Source organism: Elephantulus edwardii, unplaced genomic scaffold (assembly GCF_000299155.1).
Source record: "Elephantulus edwardii isolate Elephantulus edwardi_28Jun2011 unplaced genomic scaffold, EleEdw1.0 scaffold00119, whole genome shotgun sequence".
Classification (NCBI taxonomy): Eukaryota; Metazoa; Chordata; class Mammalia; order Macroscelidea; family Macroscelididae; genus Elephantulus; species Elephantulus edwardii.
The window spans coordinates 7355720-7365224 of NW_006399869.1; the positions used below are offsets into that span (position 1 = coordinate 7355720).

The 9505-nt window shown below is 39.3% G+C and overlaps 1 pseudogene; it reads left to right on the forward strand.

The window, feature by feature from the left end:
* Positions 1-279: 279 nt before the first annotated feature.
* On the forward strand, positions 280-1137 carry LOC102868681 (annotated as a pseudogene).
* The last annotated feature ends 8368 nt before the right edge of the window (positions 1138-9505 follow it).

Sequence of the window (9505 nt, forward strand, 5' to 3'; positions counted from 1 at the left end):
GTGTTGATTGTGGAGCCAAGCAAACAAAAGCTGTGAACAACATAGATAGGGAATTTCCAGAAATCAAGCAGGATTTAGAAAAGGTCATGACACCAGAGATATTATTACTGATGTCAGAAGGATCCTGACTGAAAGTGTATAATACCACAAGAATGTCTACTTGTGTTGTAATGACTGTACAAAGGCACTTGATTGTATGGATTACAACAAGTTGTGTCTTAAATTAAAGGCAACAAATCAGGGAAGCTGCCTTCTTAGTTCTTTTCCCCATATTGCAAGATGGTTAGTGAAAAGGTAGACCCCAAGGAGAAGAAGTCTGAGGCCAAGCCTGAAGCCAAGAAGGCAGATGAGAGTGGCAGAGCTAAAAAAGCCAAGCCCAAGGACACAGGCAAAACACCCAAGAAGGGGAAAACCCTACTGCAGCCGCAACCCTGTCCTAGTCTGGGGAACTGGCAGGTATTCCCTGTCGGTCATGTATTCCAGGAAGGCCATGTACAAGAGGAAGTACTCGATCACTAAGTCCAAGGGTTGAAAAGAAGAAGGAGAAGGTTCTTGCTACTGTCACAAAACCAGTAGGTGGCGACAAGAATGTGGGTACCTGAGTGATGAAACTGAAAAAATGCCCAGGTATTACCCTACTGAAGACGTGCCTCAGAAGCTGCTGAGCCACGGCAAAAAGCCCTTCAGTCAGCAGGAGGCTATGAGCGAGCATCACCCCCAGGACTGTGCTCATCATCCTCACAGGGCGCCACAGGGGCAAGATAATGGCTTTCCTGAAGCAGCTAAACGGTGGTTTGCTCCTTGTGACCCAGCCTCTGACCCTCAATCAAGTTCCTCTGTAGTGAACACACCAAAAATTTGTCATTGCCACCTGCACTAAAGTTGACATTAGTGGAATCAAAATTCCAAAGTATCTTATGATGCTTACTTTAAGAAGAAGAAGCTGGGGAAGTCAAGTCACCAGGAGGATGAGATTTTTGACACAGAAAAGGAGAAATACTAGATAACAAAGTTGACCAGAAAGCTGCTGACTACCAGCTTTTACCCAAAATCAGAGCCGTTCCTCAGCTCAAAAGCTACCTGCGTTCTTTACTCTCCCTCACAAATAGAGTTTATCCTCACAAATTGGTATTCTAGATAATTAAATAATGTTTAGAGGTTAAAAAAAGCCATAAATCAGTGAAAAAGTAGAAAAAAACAATCCTAAATCATCAGAGGAAAAGACACTTTATCCAGTTGAGATCTGGCAAATAAAACCCTTGAATTCTAATACTTAAGAATGATTTGGGCAGAAACTTATACTTGGACCAGGAAGCAGTCTTCAGGACAGAGCAAAGGAACACTGCATAGTTCAAAATTGGGAAGGGCGTACGCCAGGGTTGTATCCTATCTCCATACCTTTTCAACATGTATGCGTAACAGATTATCCGAGAGGCTGGGCTCTATGAGGAGAAGTGTGGTGTCAAGATTGGTGTCAAGATCTATTAACAATCTGCGTTATGCAGATGATACAACCCTGCTTGCTCAAAGTGAGGTGACCTGAAATGCTTGCTGCTGCAGAGTGTCAAGGACTGCAGCCTTCAATATGGATTGAGGCTCAATGTCAAGAAGACAAAGATTATCACCACTGGACCAATTGGCAGCATCAGGATGGATGGTGAAGCGATTGAGAATGTTAACAACTTTAGTCTGCCTGGCTCCAAGGTCAACACTCTTGGCACCAGCAGCCAGGAAATAAAAAAATATATTGCGATGGGAAAGTCTGCTCTTAGGGACCTCTCTAAAGTACTCAAGAGCAACGGTGTCTCTGTAGAGACTAAGGTGCGCCTGATACAGGCCATGGTCTTTGCAATCACTTGTTATGCATCAGAGAGTTGGACAATGACTAGGGAGGATAGAAGGAGAATTGACGCCTTTGAGCTGTGGTGCTGGAGAAGAGTATTGAATGTACCCTGAACTGACAAGAAAACAAACAGATTCATCCTGGAGAGGGTTACACCAGGCTACTCCTTGGAGGCAAGGATTCTGAGGCTTCGTCTGACATACTTTGGACATGTTGTAAGGAAGGAGAGGTCATTGGAGAGGGACATCATTCTTGGGAGGATGGAGGGACAGGACAGCAGGGGAAGACCCTCTATGAGGTGGATTGATTCAGTGACTGGGGTAATCGGGATGGGAGTGTCAGAGACAGTGCGATTGGCACAGGATAGTGCAGGGTTTAGGGCTGTTGTACATAGGGTCGCTATGAGTTGCAAACAACTCGATGGAACATAACAACAGATCTATTTTCCTGCTTTCAGGGAATACTCATTGCTTCTTCAAAGTCTTGTTGCTGAAGTATATAGTGACTAATAGCTTGTGATACCCAGTAACTAATTCTGTATCCTGACTCCACTGGAAATAATTAAAGGACTGGTTCCCCCTGATAATGTACCCAAAGTATATGAGATAAAATTTAACCATCTTTGCCTCTATGAAACACTCAGATTTTATTTTCTCTAAAATAGTTGTTTGTTCTTTTGGCAATCCATTTGGTATTCAGTACTCTTGCCCAACACCTCAATAAAAATACACATATTCAGTTTTCTGTTATCCTCATTCATTGCCCACTTTCAGATGCAGATAAAACAATTGAAAATTCTGATTTCCCTCACAGTAACTTAGTCTTTAAACAGATACTGGTGGAGAGGTCTTTGACAGTATACTCCACCACCCACCCCACTCCCAATGCAACACTTCTTTTTATTTCTTAACTGCTGGTAGGCTGAGTGTTAATTGTGTATCCAGGTAAAACGAAAATTTGGCCACTTAACACTTTTCTTCTTTCAACTGTATGAGAGAGTTCATACCTTCTGAAAATTCAAGAATTTAAATACTAGTCTGGAAGAGTAAGGGGAACTTTCTCCCAGATATTTGATACATTGTTGTTGTTGTTGTGTGCTTCAGAGTCAGATCCAACTCATCCTTGATCCTCCAGCAGGTTTTCAGAGGCATTCAATCTCATGGGAGGAGATTGCCCATCCTTCTCCCACATTTGATGCATACTTATGGAAATTCATCTACTGTGAGTCATGACCATGATTATGCAGTAGTTTTCCTTTTCAAGTTACTGCTCAGGTACTAAAAGATGAATCAGAAAACAAAAAGCAAATAAGTGAGCAATAAAAAAAGAAAATTTTTTTCACAATTAGACGCTGTGTTTTTAGAGACGTTTATATTTGCAGAAAAATTCAGTAGAAAAGTCATTCATCATTGATGTTCCCCCCATTTTCTTCTCACACAATTTCCCTTATCATTAACTGTATCACCATGGTGCGTTCATTATGATTAGCAAACATTTATATACTATCATTAGTGAAAGTCAATAGTTTGCTTCAGAGTTTAACCATTCTGTTGTACAGTTCTAAGCTATCCTACTATAACATATCCATGATTATAAATACTAGAATACCGTTTTGTTTTAAAAATCGCCCTTGCTTCACCTATTTAGTCATACTAGTAATTTTTTTCTCCTGCATCTATACTTTTGCAAGAACCCTCTTTGTATTTAAGGCGACACCTTTCATTTTGTAAAACTATTTGATGTGACTAATAAAGGAAAGGACAAGCAACTCTGAAAGAATTCTTTTTATTTTAATTAAATTCTTAATCTCAAATTGTTGTGTGTTTTAATTACGTGCCATCGAGTCACCTGCGACTCAACAGCCATAAACTCTGCTCTATCCTGTACCAGTCTCACTGTCTCCAACACACCTAACCCTATTACCCCAGTCACTGAATCAATCCACCTCATATTATTTAAATATACACATACTAGAAATATCAGGTGGCCTAGTGGTAAAGTGCTTCACTGCTAATCTGAATGCACACAGTCAAAATCCACCAGCCACCCAAGAGAAGAAAAATGAATAGCCTCCTCTTGTGTGGTTTACTGCCTCTGCAAACCTGCCAGAGAGTCAGCCATGAGCAGTTTCTGACTTGATGGTAATTAGAAACAACAGCATACACCTATTCTTAATTTTGGAACTATTCAATTTAATATTAACAGAACAAAATTTGCTCAAATATATTTAGGTACAACATGAATCAGTTATTTGAATAAAACCATCAAAAGAAATATTGGTAAATTAGGTCAAGATTTCTTTTCTTTTTTTCAATTATCATACAAAATCTTTCTTAAAATCTAGATTGATTCAAAAAAGTAGGGTATTTTCTTTGGTTTCTTAATGTATGCAATGAGAAAACACATTGCCCATTTACATTGGAATAACAAAGGATTTAACTTTGGGATTCAGTACTAATTTAGCATTTTAGTGTGTTAGTAAAAGTGCTTTACCATGGCTTCCTGGTAGATTGTGTCCTTTCCTTAAAAGTTACATTTGTATCTTTTTTACAAAAATAATGGTTGAAAACTCAGATGTGAATATATAGAGAATGAAAGCCCATGCAAAGCAATGATCTCCCACTGAGCTGAATCTGTACAACCTTTTTCAAGACTTTTTACTTACAAGTCAAAGATACACAATAGCCTGTACATATTTTGTAAGAGGATTTATTCTAAAAATCTTGTATAAATATAAAAAAAACCCTATTTTTGTTTTCTTAAGAAAGTTTCTATCCAGAACTACAAGCAATTTTGCTATTGAGAAAAACTTTTATCTTTCCAGTGTGAGTTACACTGGTAACTCAAAAGATGCTCTCAAAAAAAAAAAAAGAAAGGAAGGAAGGAAAAATACCACAAGATATTATCTTATTTACTTTTGTTCATAAATATCTATACCTACAAGTCATTTCTCAGAAGTATATGTGAAGAAAAAGAAATTTAATAAAAAACTGAAATGATGGTGTAAATAATCTTACCATTAAGCCTGCAATTTTAACACATAAAACAGAACTTGAGAATTATGTACAATGAAAACAGGATGGATTACACATTCTTCTGTTCATAAGTTAATATAAATGCAAAAAAGATTTTTGAATAAATAATTAAAACATATTAAATAATAATGTTCTTGCTGAAAATATGAGCTTACTGGCAGAATGGAATTATTATCTTCTGGTAGGAGCATATACATCCATAAATATAAAGAAGTGAAGTCAACATGAGCTAGAGCAAAATACTCTAGTTTAAAATCATATTAGCAGAAGACTTTCAGGAACTTTCTATATGTTCAAACTAAAAGTTTCCATTAACAAAGGAACAGGAAAGATTTATCTCATCAAGATGTTCTCCAGAAATAACACTTTAAATATCTCTATCAACCTTGCTTGCTGAAACTGAAGAAGACTTGAAGTGCTTGCTGCAGAAGGTCAAGGACTGTAGTCTTCAATAAGTATTGAAGCTTAACATCAAGAAGACAAAGATTCTCACCACTGGGCAAACTGGCAGTATGTACCATGATAGATGAAGAGATTGAGGTTGTTAACAACTATAGCTGGCTTGGCTCCACAACCTCAACTCTTAACACCAGCAATCAGGAAATCTAAAGATGAATTGCACTGAGAAAATCTGCTGTCAGGGACCTCTCCAGAGTGCTGAAAAGTAATGATGTCAGTCTAGAGACTAAGATGTGCCTAATCAAGGCCATGGTCTTCACAATTACTTGTTATGTATGCTTCAGAGACTTGGACAATGACTAAGGATGACAGAAGAAGAATCAATATCTTTGAATTGGGGTGCTGGAGAAGAGGCTAGAACATCCTATGGACTGCCAAGAAAACAAATATATCGGTCTTGGAGAAGGTGAAAACAAGTCTTTCCTTGGAAGCTAGGATTTTGAAGCTCCATCTCACATGCTTTGGGCATGTGGACAGGAGAGACTTGTCCTTGGAAAAGGACATCATGCTTGGAAGGGTGGAGGGACAGCGCAGGAGAGGAAGTCCCCAGATGAGATGGATTGATAGAGTGACTGCAACAATGAGTGTTGGCGTGTCAGAATTAGTGAGGCTGGCTCAGGACAGGTTAGGGTTTAGAGCTGCTGTCCGTAGGGTCACTATGTGTTGCAGGCGACTTGAAGACTTATAACAATAACAACAGCATCGTTATCTCTATTTTTAAACGTAATTTCTGTGACAAACTTCTCTAAATTCTTTATAATCATTAAATATAAAGGTATTGCCTTTTCAATAAACAAATATGATCTCTTCCAGTCATTTGGCCAGTTGATTGTCCTCCAGATTTTTTGGCACAACTCAGTGAGAACATCCAGGGCAACGTCTGTTTGTTGAAATATGTCAAGCGTTATGCCATCAATTCCTGGGGCCTTGTTTTATGCCCATTCTTTCAGAATATCCTGAACTTCTCCCTTCATGACCACAGGCTCTTGCTCATATATTGTTTAATTAAATACTTCTGTGTTCACCAATTCCTTTTAATACAGTGAATCAGTATACTCTTTCCATCTTATTTTATTGCTTACTGGAACATTTAATATTCTGCCCAAAGCATCCTTAAGTATTGCAACTTTAATTGTTCTTCAGTTTGAATTTGTTCTTCAGTTCCTTCAGCAAGTTTGACCTTTTTGATTTTCTGATTTCAGCTCCTTGCACATTTCATTGCTAATACTTTGTTTTGTCTTCCTATGATGCCATCTGGACATGCAGCCTGGATTTAGAAGAGGCCATGGTACTAGGAATATTATAGCTAATGTCAGATGGATCTTGGTTGAAAGCAGAGAAGACCAGAGGAATGTCTATCTGTGCTTCATTGTCTATGCAAAGGCTTTTGACTGTGTGGATCACAACAAGCTGTGGCTGACTCTGAGAAGAATGGGAATCCCAGAACATTTGATTGTGCTAATGTGAAACCTATACTGGGACCAAGAGGCAGTTGTCAGAAGAGAGCAAGGAGACACTACATGGTTCAAAATCAAGAAGGGAGCACGTCAGGGATGTATTCTGTCTCCATACCTCTTCAATCTATATGCAGAACAGATCATCTGAGACGCTGGGCTGTATGAGGAGGAATGTGGCATCAGGATTGGTGGAAAAGTTATCAACAACCTGCGTTATGTAGATGACACAACCATGCTAGCTGAAACTGAGGAGGACCTGAAGCACTTGTTGCAGAAGGTCAAGGACTGCAGTATTCAATATGAATTGAAGCACAATATCAAGAAAACAAATATTCTCACCACTGGGTCAATTGGCAGCATCAGTATGGATGGTGAAGAGATCGAGAGATTTAGCAGTTTTAGTTTGCTTGGCTCCACAATCAACCCTCTTGGTAACAGCAGCCAGGAAATCAAGAGACAAATTGCATTGGGAAAGTCACCTGTGAGGGACCTCTCAAGAGTACTGAAAAGCAATGACGTCAGGCTGGATACTAAGGTGCGCCTGATCCAGGCTATTATTTTTGCAATTACATGCTATGCATAAGAGAGTTGGACAGTGAATAGGGTTGATAGGAGGAGAATTGATGCCTTTGAGCTGTGGTGCTGGAGAAGAGTGTTGAATATACTATGGACTGCTAGGAGAACAAACAGGTTTGTCCTGGAGAAGGTGAAGCCAGAATGCTCCTTGGAGTCAAGGATTCTAAAGCTTTGTCTGACATACTTTGGGCATGTTGCAAGAAGGGACTGGTCCTTGGAGAGGGACATCATGTTTGGCAGAGTGGAGGGACGGCGAAGGAGAGGAAGACCTTTGATGAGATGGATCGATTCTTCTGTGGCTGGAGTGGTGGGAATACGTGCATTTGAGATGGCTAGGTTGGCACAGGATAGAACATGTTTAGAGCTCTCGTACCTAGGGAAGCTATGAGTCGCAAATGACTCGATGACACATAACAACAACAACAAAGTAAGTTAAAATATTCAATTTATTTTCTAGGAGATAAAGAGAGGCCAATCTAGGAAGAGAAAAATTAATGCAGTACTTTCACTGATATAAATATATGAAAATCCAATTATTTTTTATAAACACATAAATGCCTTTTTGTACTCACAAATTTACTGAATGCAATACACTTATTTAATGTAATTAAATTTACACAAGTCTAATTATTCACAAATTAATAAAATTCAGTGCAGATTAAAGTTGTATTGATAATAAATGACATAAGAATACATGTTTAATTAAATGGCAAGTGATTAGTCTATTAGATGAATGAATATTGTAAACAATATCTATAGAAATTTTTTCTTAAAATACTGTCATTAAGATTATCTCAAACTTTCATTTCCAGTTTTACTTGAAGTCTGTCCTCCAGGGAATACCATAAACTACTGGCACTAACCCAAATAACTGGTTCTTAACACCCCTTAAGTGCTTTCTGAAATCTAAGGCCTCAAATCAAAGCTGTTGGTGATCAAGTTGCAGCCACTTCTGGTTATAAGAGTCTTCTCAGAAAGCCTCTCAGGCCATTTAACCATTCCCAAAGGACCAAGTCTATTTTGACATTCAATCAACCTTTTGGGCTGCCTGTCTTGGCAAACAGTGAAAAGTCCTAAGGACTACATCTGTGTGTCAACTGCTTTAAGAGTTATAGCCACACGATAGGTAAGAAGGGCAGCATCCAAGGCCAGCTGAAACCAAAGAGAGTTCATGAGTTACGGCTTCAGAAAGTCAGGCACTGCATTGCATGCCTACTCGTGCCAAGCAAGCAATTGCTCCTTTCTGCTCTCCTGGAAGATGAAAGCTTAAGGCTAAACGTGGCTGCCATGCCTGCACACAGTTCATTACCCTCTGCTGCTAACATGCCAAATACTGCCTCCAGAACAACTACTCCATGATATTCTGTCTCACCACCAAATAAACACAAGCTCATCCAGCAGAAGATCCAGCAGTATTACCTGCAGAATGCCCACATCCACATGTGCCTTAACAAAGCTTGCCTTTCACCTTCACACCTCTTGGTTTGCCTCATACTCTGCAGCCCCCAGCCCAGTCCCAGCCCTCACCTCTGAATATGTCACTAGCCAGGTTCTCCAATGGAGCCCTGACTCAGCCCACTCCACAATCCATAGGAGAACTCACCACTCAATTGCTAGATCTCCCCTCATTCCTTGACCATGCAAAGATAGAGGGGGCCCATTGGCAGAGCTAACTCAAGGTCTAGCAGCAGGGAATGTACCACATTGACAAGTGGCATGTACTCATTGTGCAAGAGTGTTGTGACCTCCATGAGCAAGATGGCCCCTATAGGCTTGTTTGAATATGTCACACCACGGTCAAGATAAACCCAGTTTCATGAACAAGTGACAGCAGGGGACAGAGGCCCCAGTTCCCAAAATAGCACAATAGCATTTGATTAAGAAAATTCAAGAAGATTCAATCACCAAATAGGCTAACAACATACAAATTCATTTTTTATTAAAATAAGCTGTGCAACTGATAAAAAATATATACTGTCATTATTCTATTATGTAGTATATCTATAGCAATGGAATATATGAAAACTGGGGGGGGGACACACATATACTACACAGGAAGGCAGATATCTCTAACACCCAGATTCTTAGAGAACAGCAAACACATTCCATAGAATTCTCTTTCAACTCCCTGTTAA